A 15,225-nucleotide genomic window follows, 5' to 3' on the forward strand; every position below is an offset into this window, starting at 1 on the left:
CACTTTAAACGCACATTTCAACTGAACCCAGATAACCAGACCTGTATGACCTGTCAGTAGGCTAGGAATTTCATCATTTTAAGGGCAAGGTCATTTGGCATTTGGTGACACAAAACTTTTTAGGGCACAAAGGCCACATGCCAGGGCACAAAGGCCATTGAGTGAAATAGGAGGATTTGAAGCTTACAAATAAACAACTTGAATTGCTGAAGAAAAAACCATGCATGACTTAAAAACATACATTATTCACTTCTTTAATTTCATACTTTCAATAATAACTTATAATAATGAATATGTTAAATTCCCATAAAGTACAATTATGTTTTAATCCTTGAAATTACATCTATTCCACCATCAAAATATTTACAGATTCTAGAATTTGTTTCATTTCAGATGTTTTAGTTGAGAGCATTCACATGACGACAACAAACAGGCAACAGTATTGACAGTTAAGTAACATTAAGGGTAGCTAGCCAGAATGCTAACATTACCTCAGGTACACAAAAGTAAACCACGAAGTATGCTTTAACATCACTATCACCTGCGCTAATGAATACAACCTAAATTAACAGATGTCAAACCTAACATTACTTTTCGGAGCACTCAGAAAGCATTCAGGTGTATTCTCCCACTTGGATGTCGGAACTTTATCACTTCTCAGTTGCTCATGAATGCATCTTCCAAAACAGAGAGGTTTGATTCAGTTAAACACTACAGAAGTCAGCTATTTATCGGTCGATAACTAGCTAGCTTTCTTACCTGCATGTCGTCCGCTCTTGTGGTTGTTCTCAGTTGCGAACTACAAACCAACTTACAAACAAAAACTGACTGCTGTCCGCAAGATTTTGACAGTAGCAGGGGTACAAAGGCTATGGTGGCCGTAGGGCGTACAAGGATTTTCAGGGCATCACGGCCAGAGTAAAGGGCAATGACAGCCGTGGCCATTGTGAAATTCCTACACTGCCTGTCAGGCACAAGAGGCCGATCCTTGTATGGCATTCTTATGGCTTGGACCCCTTAATTGCTGCTTTCAGCTATATTTTTATATCTTTCATTGGTTTTATATTATTACATTGTTTATTCATATGGGTTGTCATGTAAACAAATACATCCACATTCAGAAAGTCATTGATTTAGCCTTTATTTGATTGGTTAGTGTAACGGTTGTGGCTGGTGGAAGCAAACGCTAGGACACAAATGAGATCTTAACTGCATACGTGGTTTAATGGCAGTTATCCAACATAAATCCAATGTCCAGAAAACAGAGAAACAAAAAAACAACATCCCTGAGCCTCAGGAACTGGAAGAGTTTTTCCTGCTCTGCAGTGGAGCCTCTAAGGGTTGGTTTATCCACACCTGCCAATTTGGATAAAGTGAGGAAGGAGCTCCCACATCTGCAGGTCGGAGGTCGCTACAAGCCAGACGACTGCATCACCTTTCAGAAGGTTGCTGTCATCATCCCCTTCTGCAAACGTGACGAACACCTCAAGTTCTGGCTCCACTACCTCCACCCGATCCTGAAATGTCAACAGCTAGATCATGGCATCTATTTCAAGGAAATAGTTTCAAGTTTCAAGGTTTATTTGTCAAATGCACCGAACAACACAGCGTCATCCTGCACAATGAAAGTCTTTTGACATGGCCCCTGAAACAGGTGAACATTATAGAATTGGCAAGAATGGCAATAATATACATAACAATATGAACTAGCATCAATTCTAGAAAGAGTAGGATGGCGAGTATGAACAGTATGGAAGAAGTTTTGATTATTATAGATACATATGAGTGTAATATGCTTATGAATGGTACATGCAAAGGAATATTCTAATTTCCATTAAATGTACCTGAAAGGACATCAGAGCATCTGGAAAGTTTGTGTGTGATAATGGATCAGTGTGGCTGGTTGAGGAGCATTACGGCCTGACGGAAAAAAACTAGAAAGTCTCTGTTCCAAACATTGGATTTATTGATGAACTGAACTAGCCTTTTGAAGTCGGACCCATCAATTATCCTACATTTGTTCATTAATGCCGGAAGCTGTCCTAAGAAGTACGGTAAATACACATAATCTTAAATTAATAGGAAGGTCAACTGAAGACAGATGTTGTAGTTTGAAGGCCTAATGTTGACAGCCTGTCCCTTTTCTTTATATTGTATACTTAGAATTGTCAACGGCTAGAATTCACAGTGGAATGAAAGCACATTAACTATCCAAAACATAGAAATAAGGTTGTGAAGGTCCAAATACACAGTCCTTATTTTCAATTACTTTAAAGTGATTCTTATAAAGACAGGAAAAACCCATGGCATTTGACAATGTTCTGTTAACCCTTAAGAACATGCCATGATATGAAACTCAAACTGTTGTGGAACCCAGGTTATGTTGCCAACATTTTTCTGGAAGCAGGGGCAGTAGATTCCTTTTGGAAGTATCCTCCTTTCTGAATGAAGCAATACATAGTTTGTTATAGTTCCATTGTTAGGTGCTGAACAGATACTGCAAATACAGAACTATTTTTTTTTGTAGGTATAATTTATTAATGAATTATATTCTAAATAGGGATGGTTTTATATTATTACATTGTTTATTCATATGGGTTGTCATGTAAACAAATACATCCACATTCAGAAAGTCATTGATTTAGCCTTTATTTGATTGGTTAGTGTAACGGTTGTGGCTGGTGGAAGCAGACGCTAGGACACAAATTAGATCTTAACTGCATACGTGGTTTAATGGCAGTTATCCAACATAAATCCAGTGTCCAGAAAACAGAGAAACAAAAAAACAACTTCCTGGGCCTCAGGAACTGGAAGAGTTTTTCCTGCTCTGCAGTGGAGCCTCTAAGGGTTGGTTTATCCACACCTGCCAATTTGGATACAGTGAGGAAGGAGCTCCCACATCTGCAGGTCGGAGGTCGCTACAAGCCAGACGACTGCATCGCCCTTCAGAAGGTTGCTGTCATCATCCCCTTCCGCAAACGTGACGAACACCTCAAGTTTTGGCTCCACTACCTCCACCCGATCCTGAAATGTCAACAGCTTGATCATGGCATCTAGTTCAAGGAAATAGTTTCAAGTTTCAAGGTTTATTTGTCAAATGCACCGAAAAACACAGTGTCATCCTGCACAATGAAAGTCTTGTGACATGGCCCCTGAAACAGAAGAACATTATAGAATTGGCAAGAATGGCAATAATATACATATCAATATGAACTAGTATCAATTCTAGAAAGAGTAGGATGGCGAGTATGAACAGTATGGAAGAAGTTTTGATTATTATAGATACATATGAGTGTAATATGCTTATGAATGGTACATGCAAAGGAATATTCTAATGCCCATTAAATGTACCTGAAAGGACATCAGAGCATCTGGAAAGTTTGTGTGTGATAATGGATCAGTGTGGCTGGTTGAGGAGCATTACGGCCTGATGGAAAAAAACTAGAAAGTCTCTGTTCCAAACATTGGATTTATTGATTAACTGAACTTGCCTTTTGTAGTCGGACCCATCAATTATCCTACATTTGTTCATTAATGCCGGAAGCTGTCCTAAGAAGTACGGTAAATATACATAATCTTAAATTAATAGGAAGGTCAACTGAAGACAGATGTTGTAGTTTGAAGGCCTAATGCTGACAGCAGTAAAAACTCTTCCAGTTCCTGAGGCCCAAGGATGTTGTTTTTTTGTTTCTCTGTTTTCTGGACATTGGATTTATGTTGGATAACTGCCATTAAACCACATATGCAGTTAAGGTCTCATTTGTGTCCTAGCGTTTGCTTCCACCAGCCATAACCGTTACACTAACGAATCAAATAAAGGCTAAATCAATGACTTTCTGAATGTGGATGTAGTTGTTTACATGACAACCCATATGAATAAACAATGTAATAATATAAAACCATCCCTATTTAGAATATAATTTATTAATAAATTATACCTACAAAAAAAAAATAGTTCTGTATTTGCAGTCTCTGTTCAGCACCTAACAATGGAACTATAACAAACTATGTATTGCTCCATTCAGAAAGGAGGATACTTCCAAAAGGAATCTACTGGCCATGCTTCCAGAAAAATGTTGGCAACATAACCTGGGTTCCACAACAGTTTGAGTTTGCGGCACTATTTTTCCACAACAGGTTGCTTCCATCCTGTACATTTCAAAGACGGCAGTTCATAAGAACAAGGTCAAGCAACAGACAATGGGGACAAGAATGTTGATGTGAGGCTTGCGTACACTGCCATGGAAACCCATTTGGTGAAGCTCCCAACACACATCTTATGGTGATGTTCCTTCCAGAGGCAGTTTGGAACTCTCTGGCGAGTGATGCAACAGATCTTAGACATTTTGCAGGGTCTACCACTTCGTGGCTGGGCTGTTGTGCCTCCTAGACACTTCCACTTCACAATTATAGCACCTACCGTTGACTGGGGCAGATACAGGATTGACACTTCAGTAACTGACATGGCTGACTATAACAACCCACTGTACTGCCAATGTTTTTTTATGTATATTTCATTCCTATGAAAGACTTGCATAGACAAACAATGGCAGTAAAACGGGTTGTGCTGAAGGGGTGCATTTACTATGACTACCAGATACCATAACCGGTTTATCAGAAGAATCTGATTAGTTTGACTATGTGAAAGAGGAATCTGTTACCTGATAATATTGGTTTGGTAGTATGGTTTCAGGCACAAATACTGAGATGTTGCAAAAACTATTCTGCTGCCTTTTGCTTTTAAGTGCCTTTTCTTTGTCTGTATATTTTTTATTTAATTTGAACAACTCAAATGTAACTGAACTGATTAGCAGTTATAATGATCTGCTGAACATTTCAAAGGATACCCAAAGTGAAGATGAATTAAAGTCAGGAGTAGTTTACCATGATTTTCACACAGATTCAGACTTTAGGAAAAACAAAACATTAAAGGAAATTAAAGGTAAGTACTACAATACGTTATCTCAGAATATAAGCATGAAGTGTGGACATACTATCTATATATGTTTAAAACATTAGGACTCAAGAAATCTCATAAGCTGTTGTTTTTTATGCCAACTCATAGTACAGGTATGTTATGGTAGAATAAACTGACAACAGTTTTTGAAGTTAGCGGTCATCTTTGTTTCATAACACATACAGTAGAATGATATACAAGTGGTACAAAGTCAAACTGCCATGACCATTGTCCGTGATCTGACCTTCTAAATCTAGACATGGGACTAAGTCCCATTTTTGCTAGTCGCAAGTATTAACCTTGAAATCTCAAGTAAAGTCTCAATACTGTGAAGTTGGTTTGCTATTTGATATTGGATATTCAACAGATACAAACCCGATTCCAAAAAAGTTGGGACACTGTACAATTGTGAATAAAAACAGAATGCAATGATGTGGAAGTTTCAAATTTCAATATTTTATTCTGAATACAACATAGATGACATATCAAATGTTTAAACTGAGAAAATGTATCACTTTAAGGGAAAAATAAGTTTATTTGAAATTTCATGGCATCAACACATCTCAAAAAAGTTGGGACAAGGCCATGTTTACCACTGTGTGGCATCCCCTCTTCTTTTTATAACAGACTGCAAATGTCTGGGGACTGAGGAGACAAGTTGCTCAAGTTTACAAATAGGAATGTTGTCCCAATCTTGTCTAATACAGGCTTCTAGTTGCTCAACTGTCTTAGTTCCTCTTTATGATGTGCCAAATGTTTTCGATGGGTAAAAGATCTGGACTGCAGGCTGGCCATTTCAGTACCCGGATCCTTCTTCTATGCAGCCATGACATTGTAATTGATGCAGTATGTGGTCTGGCGCACAGAGTTTTAGCCGGCAACAACGAATGGCACGGTGGATTGTGTTCACCAACAATGTTTTCTGGAAGTATTCCTGAGCCCATGTTGTGATTTCCATTACAGTATCATTCCTGTATGTGATGCAGTGTCGTCTGAGGGGCCGAAGATCACGGGCATCCAGTATGGTTTTCCGGTCTTGACCCTTACGCACAGAGATTGTTCCAGATTCTCTGAATCTTTGGATGATATTATGCACTGTAGATGATGATAACTTCAAACTCTTAGCAATATTTCTCTGAGAAACTCCTTTCTGATATTGTGCCACTATTCTTCGCTTAATAGAAATACAGTTTATTCCATCCATCCATCTTCTTCCGCTTATCCGGGGCCGGGTCGCGGGGGCAGCAGTCTAAGCAGGGATGCCCAGACTTCCCTCTCCCCAGACACTTCCTCTAGCTCTTCCGGGGGGACACCGAGGCGTTCCCAGGCCAGCCGGGAGACATAGTCCCTCCAGCGTGTCCTAGGTCTTCCCCGGGGTCTCCTCCCGGTGGGACGGGACCGGAACACCTTCACAGGAAGGCGTTCCGGAGGCAACCCGAAAAAGATGCCCAAGCCACCTCAGCTGACCCCTCTCGATGTGGAGGAGCAGCGGCTCTACTCTGAGCTCCTCCCGGGTGACCGAGCTTCTCACCCTATCTCTAAGGGATCGCCCAGCCACCCTGCGGAGAAAGCTCATTTCGGCCGCCTGTATCAGGGATCTTGTCCTTTCGGTCATGACCCAAAGCTCATGACCATAGGTGATAGTAGGAACGTAGATTGACTGGTAAATCGAGAGCTTCGCCTTACGGCTCAGCTCTTTCTTCACCACGACAGACCGATACATCGACTGCATTACTGCAGAAGCTGCACCGATCCGTCTGTCAATCTCCCGTTCCATCCTTCCCTCACTCGTGAACAAGACCCCTAGATACTTAAACTCCTCCACTTGAGGCAGGCACTCTCCACCAACCTGAAGTGGGCAAGCCACCCTTTTCCGACTGAGGACCATGGCCTCGGATTTGGAGGTACTGATTTTCATCCCCACCGCTTCACACTCGGCTGCAAACCGTCCCAGTGCATGCTGAAGGTCCTGGTTAGATGTTGTCGTGTTGGCCCCTTCTAACCAGGACCTTCAGCAAATACAGTTTATTAACATTTGCAAATGGAGACAGAAACACAATATTAGTGACAGTCTGAACAGTTCAGAAACACCTTTTGTATGGGCATGGTGTGACAACATCTGACAAAATAACTGACTTTTGAGCAACACATGACTATGGACTCAATCAGCGTCAGTCTTGCATTTTCCTAAAGTCTAAATACATGGACTCAGTACTTTACTATCAACACAGTAGGTAGCTAGTGATTTTTCACTCCTACAGAATGATATAATTAATCAATACATCAGCTCAGTTAATTTCCCCAATACCAGATAACTATGGAAAGCTATTAGAGATGGAAAGTAACTAGAGAGTTAAGTTGGAGTCTAACTACTCCAACTTAACTCTGGCTGAGGCCCAGGACAACTGCACTCTGCCATCGCCCTGACAACACACAACGCCCTCTCGTACCTGTAAAAAGGCAACACATACGTGAAGATGGACTACAGCTCTGCATTCAACACTATTGTGCCCGCTAAGCTTGTTCCTAAGCTCAGCACCCGGAGATTTAACATTTCCCTTTGCAATTGGATCCTGGAATTCCTTATGGGTAGATCCCAGATGGTGAGAATGGGCAACCTCACCCCCTCTACACTGACCCTGAGCACCGGAGCCCCCCAGGGCTGTGTACTCAGTCCCCACCTGTACTCCCTGTTTGGAGAAAGTCTTCAAATTCAAGCTTCTTGGTGTGTTCATCAAAGACGACCTCACTTGGTCCAGGCTAGTGAACTCAGCAGTGAAAACTGCCCAAAAACGACTATACTTCCTGAGGAGACTCAACAAGTTTGTCATGTCTGTAAAAACTCTTAAAACTTCTACACGTGCACCATTGAAAGCATCCTCTCAGGCTGCATTACTGCCTGGTACGGTAGCTGCTCCGCTGCGGACTGCAAGTCCCACCAGAGGGTGGTTAAGTCTGCAGAGCACGTCATTGGCTGCCATCTCCCCTCCCATCTACCATACACGATGCCTGAAGAAAGCACAGAACATCAAAGACCACAGCCACCTAGCCTATGGTCTGTTCACACTGTTGCAGTCTGGTAAACGCTAATGAAGCATCGGGTTCCACACTTCCAGACACTTCCAGGCATCCCTGCTTAGACTGCTGCCCATGCGACCCGGCCACGGATAAGCGGAAGATGATGGATGGATGGTACCATTCAGAGGCATATTACACACAAATTGTATCTAATATTCAATAACTCTGCCCATATTGTTCATATTTCCCATTGTACTCTTTTTAAATTGTTACTAGTTTACATTGTTATGTATGGAATTTCTATATATTGTTTTCGCCGGACCATGTAAGCGTAGTTGGCCAAGAAAAGTGAATGTTTCTTACTGAGTGAGTGAGTGAGTGAGTGAGTGAATGACTGACTATCCCTTGTTAAATAGTATAGGGGTTAGAGAAGTGGACTTGTGAACTATAGGTCCCGAGTTTGCATCACCTCGCAGACAAAGCTAAGTATGCCTTATGAATTATTCTCTACTGACGAAAACTTCGCCGGCTAAAACCATTAGTATCTACATTATGGTAACCCTGAAATAAAACAGTTTACGGTTATATTGCGACTGTTTCTGGCATGGAAAAGTCTACAATTGCTCAATTCTTCCTAGGAAGTCAGTAGATACTAGTAAGCCTATTACTGGCTAATAAGCTGTGGAAACGGCCAGTGGCAAAAGCCATACAGTTCATAGACGCTATGGTGGAGGTTAACGTAATAAGAAACGTTAGTCAGTTTAACACAATCCTCAATGGAGTCTAGCGACTGTTGAAACGTATAATGTCGTTAATGGCGTTGTGGTTAAAGTAATTGTCTCTCATGTAGAAGATCTAAGTTCAAATCTTTTGAAAGCAATGACATTCATTAATTATTTCTGGTAGATTCCGCGATTCTCTCGTCTTTTCACTTGATGAAAAAGTTAGTTATTATCACCTTTATTGATAGTTATTCTTATGCCTTGAAATGAAATGGCTTTGGCAGACTCGGTAGCAATTGTTCAATTCTTATGACTATTCCAGTAAGTTAGTAGATACCGGTAAAGTTTATTACTGGCTAATACGATGTTAAAACAGCCAGTGGCAAACGCCATACATAGACTATTTTTGGTGGAGGTAAGTCAGTTTAATAAACATAAGTCAGTTTAATAACTGTATCAATGTCATTCAAGATTGGCCAATTAACTATTAAAACGGCCAGTGGCAAAACATTGACCGGCACCATGGTGTGGCGGTTCAGCTCCATGGTGTAGTGGTTAATGACACAGCCGTTCACGTGGGAGACCCATGTTCGAATCTCGAGATGGCAACCCTTTCTATTGCGGGCCGGCTGAACTAGGCTTGCCTGGTTTCTTGTTTTTCTACAATGTTTGCTTTATATATTTCCTAAGATTATCCCCTCCACCTGAATCAATTAAATATTTTCTTTTTTAGTTACTACAAAGACCAACATCCCCAAGGCTCCACTAGTAAAAGAAGAATTAAACAGATGCCCAGATCTCTCACCATTTCTTGGTATATTGTTGCATAGATGCACAAATTATTTTATTACATTATCACAGAAATAGAGTTTAGGTTGATGGTCTAAGTGATTTGTCTCTTAATCGGCAGTGGGTCCATCAAGGGTTGAGTTCTCTACACCTGTCAACTTGGACACAGTGAGGAAGGAGAACCCACATCTACAGGTCGGAGGTCGCTACAAGCCAAATGACTGCGTCGCCCTTCAGAAGGTTGCGGTCATCATTCCCTTCCGTAATCGTGAGGAACACCTCAAGTTTTGGCTCCACTACCTCCATCCTTTCCTACAGCGTCAACAGCTGGACTATGGTGTCTATGTTATTAATCAGGTACAGTAAGAACACATTTTGGAAATTCCACACTTGACAACATGTGCTGTTTCTCCAGTGTCAGTCGCTCTTTTAAATCAGATTTCTATGTTTTGAAGTAAAAAGATGTAGGATGAGTGTTTCTGTTGCCATCATTCACGGGTGCAAAAACCTGGCGCAGTGTCGGGAAAATTGTTCCTGCGGACAGGAAGTGATGTGTAGGATTTGTCAAACAAAGAGCTGAGGCTGACATTTTTTTTCAGAATGTAAAGGTACCTAATGTAAAGGTAACCTCATACTGTTTTTAGTAATTGGCTATAACTAATTAACTGGCAAAAACAATTGGCCAATTTGGTTAACTAGCTAACTTTCTATGGATAAAGAGGCGAGCTGCCATCTGTACATATGCCATAAGGCATATTCTTAGAGGGTCGCACAGACCTCCACGTGCTAATCAATGGTACCTTGACTGCAGTTAGGTACCGGGATGAAATCCTCAGACCCATCGTCTTTGCTGGTGCAGTGGGTCCTGGGTTTCTCCTGGTGGAGGAAAATGCCCGGCCTCATGTAGCCAGAGTGTGTAGGCAACTTCTGGATGACAAAGGCACTTTCCCCAGACCCGAATCCAACTGAGAGACCTCTTAGTCCGACGCTGCCAAGTAGTGCCATAGACTGTGGCAAGAGACATACCCACAAGCTAAACTTGTCTCCAATTGACTGAAAGATTTAAGATCACAAGCTTGCTGCTATCTTATTTAAGATAACAGCCGTCTTCATATTAGAAATGTTATTCATATTTATTTAATAATGGACGGATCTAATTGGCCCATTCGGTTAATCCAATATTGTTGCACATACATTGGGGAGAACAAGTATTTGATACACTGCCGATTTTGCAGGTTTTCCTACTTCCAAAGCATGTTGAGATTTGTAATTTTTATCATAGGTACACTTCAACTGTGAGACGGAATCTAAAACAAAAATCCAGAAAATCACATTGTATAATTTTTAAATAATTAATTTGCATTTTTTTTGCATGACATAGGTATTTGATCACCTACCAACCAGTAAGAATTCCGTCTCTCACAGACCTCTTAGTTTTTCTTTAAGAAACCCTCCTGTTCTCAGCTCATTACCTGTATTAACTGCACCTGTTTGAACTCGTTACCTGTATAAAAGACACCTGTCCACACACTCAAACAGACTCCAACCGCTCCACAATGGCCAAGACCAGAGAGCTGTGTAAAATTGCAGACCTGCACAAGGCTGGGATGGGCTACAGGACAACAGGCAAGCAGGTCGGTGAGAAGGCAACAACTGTTTGCGCAATTATTAGAAAATGGAAGAAGTTCAAGATGACGGTCAGTCAATCTCCCTCGGTCTAGGGCTCCATGCAAGATCTCACCTCGTGGGGCATCAATGTTCATGAGGAAGGTGAGGGATCAGCCCAGGAATACACAGCAGGACCTGACCTGAAGAGAGCTGAGACCACAGTCTCAAAGAAAACCATTAGTAACACACAACGCTGTCATGGATTAAAATACTGCAGCGCACGAAAGGTCCCCTTGCTCAAGCCAGTGCATGTCCAGGCCCATCTGAAGTTTGCCAATGACCATCTGGATGATCCAGAGGAGGAATGAGAGACGGTCATGAGGTCTGATGAGACAAAATGAGCTTTTTGGTCTAAACTCCACTTGCCGTGTTTGGAGGAAGAAGGATGAGCACAACCCCAAGAACACCACCCCAACTGTGAAGCATGGAGGTGGAAACATTCTTTGGGGATGCTTTTCTGCAAAGGGGACAGGACGACTGCACCATATTGAGGGGAGGATGGATGGGGCCATGTATTGCGAGATCTTGGCCAACAACCTCCTTCCCTCAGTAAGAGCATTGAAGATGGGTCGTGGCTGGGTCTTCCAACATGACAACGACCTGAAACACACAGCCAGGGCAACTAAGGAGTGGCTCCGTAAGAAGCATCTCAAGGTCCTGGAGTGGCCTAGCCAGTCTCCAGACCTGAACCCAATTGAAAATCTTTGGAGGGAGCTGAAAGTCCGTATTGCCCAGCGACAGCCCCGAAATCTGAAGGATCTGGAGAAGGTCTGTATGGAGGAGTGGGCCAAAATCTCTGCTGCAGTATGGGCAAACCTGGTCAAGAACTACAGGAAACGTATGATCTCTATTTGCTAAAAAAGGTTTCTGTACCAAACATTGAGTTCTGCTTTTCTGATGTATCAAATACTTGTCATGCAATAAAATGCAAATTAATTACTTAAAAATCATACAATGTGATTTTCTGGACTGATGTTTTAGATTCCGTCACTCACAGTTGAAGAATACCTGTGATAAAAATGAGACTTCTACATGGTTTGTAAGTGGGAAAACGTGCAAAATCGGCAGTGTATCAAATACTTGTTCTCCCCACTGTACCAGAGACCAGTCACAATAGCATGGCCACCAATTCTGCAGTTCATTGGGAGAGATGTATTTCCTGTTCATTACCATTAGTTTGGCAGTCTTAGATCGGTATACATCTGCTTTGAAAATCAGATGCCTTCCTTCTGATAACTGATGGCTGGCTCTGGGTTAAATCCTCATCTCACTAGGATGGGGAAAGCACGTTCAACAGGGCCAAGCTGATGAACATCGGCTACACCGAGGCCCTCAAAGAGTATGACTACGACTGCTTTGTGTTCAGTGACGTGGACATCATCCCCATGGACGACCGGAACACCTACCGATGCTTCAGCCAGCCCAGACACCTGTCTGTGGCCCTGGACAAGTTTGGCTTCAAGTGAGTCATGTCCTATTTTGTAGTTCCACAGTTGTCTCCCATCACCTAGTTCATGCAGTCCATGGGTGAAGTAAACAAAAACACTTGGGTTTTAAATAAACCTTGAGAAACAATGCTCTACCACCTGAGATACAAAGACATATGGATTGAATTAGGTCCAACACAAACAACATGCAAAACAAATTCAATCCTTTCTGTATTGTTTTTTGAATGATGGTTAGAAACAAAGTGAACAAATGAAGTTACTCAAAGAAAAACACAATGGCAGGAGCATCAGTCACAAAGATTTCTCAGCTGGCCACTGTTTCAGTGTGGTCTTTGCACTACAGCATATACAGTATTTTAACCAAAGTTAATGTTCTTAACCAAAGTTAAAAATACTACTGTATACCACATATTGTAAATATAATTTATATCTGGTCCATAGGTTGCCCTATTATCAGATCTTTGGTGGTGCTTGTTCATTGAGAAAGGAGCAGATGTTGAAAATTAATGGGTTTCCAAACACCTACTGGGGTTGGGGTGGTGAAGATGATGACATTTACAAAAGGTAAGAAAATTATTTCTCATACTCACTTATTTTACATTTAGGGAAATCAGACTGAGGGAAATCAGATGAAGAGCTGGATCTCTTTTGAGGCTGTGTCCAGTGAAGACATGTTTACATTTAGGAAACACAAACATTCTAAACATACAAAACAGAGACATACAATTCAACAGAAACAAATCAAAGACAACATCATATTGATCCTCCATTAGATTTTTTAAAATCCAGCATCCAGGGGTTTTAGCATTGCATCACTGTTGGTTGTATCATAGCATGACTTACTGAACAGACACAGTGTCAGAAACACAGGGTTAGGACATGAAAACTTGAACAGATCAAAACGGTGAACCCAAATGCAGAAAACCAGATGACAGTTCTGTGCAATGTCTTCAAATCTTTCATTGGATGAAAAGGAATGTCCAAACTGTCATAGGAAATATCCAAAATGTAAACTCCAAAAACCTTTCACAAATTTCAAAGTGCAAAAGTCAATACCATACCAGTTTCACAAGGTAGATATAGACTCCAGATGAGGCACAGCAAGGGATAGACCTAGACTTGGTCATGGCACTGGAAACACTGAGCAAATTACTCAGGAGAAGGGTGACTTACATACACAAACATGCAACAAGGCACAGGTGACAACAATAAGACATAATGACAGAGACTGAAAACCAACAAGAGATACAATGGGGCCTCTAGTGGCCAAAGATGTGTCCAAAACCCTGACACACAGGTTAACTACACATTGTAAAGGTCTCCAGGTGAAGCTATTGGTGCTTATCTTTCCCTTAACATTATCTTTTTTGAAAAACTGTTTATGTGGAGTATTTTCCATTTGGTTCAAATTCCCATAATTTGTTTTTCCCCTAGAGTGAGTAACAGTGGAATGTCAATCTCTCGTCCAGATGGTGTCATTGGAAAATGCCGGATGATCCATCACACAAGGGACAAAAATAATGAAAACAATCCTCATAGGTAAAACTTTACAACTATTAGACTAGATTCAACTTTATTGTCATTGAACAAGTACAGTACAACAAAATGCAGTTAGCATCTAACCAGACGTGCAAATAGAAGAGGGCTGAAAATTCACAAGTATATTGAAAATTCAATATGCAGGAATGGGCAAAGAAACATCAAAATGTATTTCAAAATACCAAATAATAATTTTAAGTGTATCAAAATAAACTACACAATATAGCAGCCACACTATGTATCAAAATAAATTACTGTATTTTCGTATTGTAAAAATACGGAAAATACTTCTACAAGGGAGCATGAACTCACTTCGCAAACCTCCCATCTGCCTGTTTGATCAATCAAATGTATTTATAAAGCCCTTTTCACTACAGCAGTTGTCACAAAGTGCTTTACAGAGACACCTGGCCTTAAACCCCAAGGAGCAAATAACAGTAGTGTTTGATTTCAGTGGCTAGGAAAAACTCCCTAAGAAGGCCAATTTTAGGAAGAAAATTTTTGATCTATCCCTTCACCAGTACACTGACTCAGTTGATTAAGTAGAAAATGTTTGATAGCAACAGCTTTTCTCTGCATAACGAGTCATGCAATAAAACTGACATATGCAAACAGTTAACAGATGAAATATACGCACATCCCTGAGATCACCAAGAGGAAGGTTAGTTTTAAAGTAACCAACAGTTTGTTTTACTGAGAGGTGGCTAATGACAACTGATGGCACCTAAATTTATTGCAAAAAATAATTAAATGATTGTAATTAATCATTTTATTGTTAATCAGAAATATAATAAATTGTGTCAGACAGTCATTCATGTAATGGTATGCAAAATCATGACCCTACTATACAGCTACTTCAATTAGGGGTACAATCTCATACCCTTTCCATATCTTCGTACGCAACCAACAATATATATATATATATTTTTTTCTTTTAAGGAAATAAAAGATCTATGGAAAGCTGGCAACCTACACGTTCTATAACTAATCATTAGATGTTTTGACTGTTGACCGTTTTGACCTGCAGGTTTGTGAAAATTGCTCATACGTTAATGACAATGGATGAAGATGGCCTCAACTCCCT

The 15,225-nt window shown here is 40.8% G+C and overlaps 1 long non-coding RNA gene across 1 annotated transcript; it reads right to left on the minus strand.

Moving 5' to 3' along the window:
* Positions 1 to 12,592: 12,592 nt before the first annotated feature.
* LOC117594119 lies at positions 12,593 to 13,854 on the minus strand. The gene is made up of 3 exons (XR_004575500.1): positions 13,664 to 13,854; positions 13,193 to 13,256; positions 12,593 to 12,661 (listed from the first exon to the last, which is right to left on the minus strand). It is a non-coding gene; the product is annotated as an uncharacterized LOC117594119 (long non-coding RNA).
* Positions 13,855 to 15,225: the final 1,371 nt, after the last annotated feature.

The sequence above is a fragment of the Esox lucius genome, chromosome 25 (assembly GCF_011004845.1).
Source record: "Esox lucius isolate fEsoLuc1 chromosome 25, fEsoLuc1.pri, whole genome shotgun sequence".
Classification (NCBI taxonomy): Eukaryota; Metazoa; Chordata; class Actinopteri; order Esociformes; family Esocidae; genus Esox; species Esox lucius.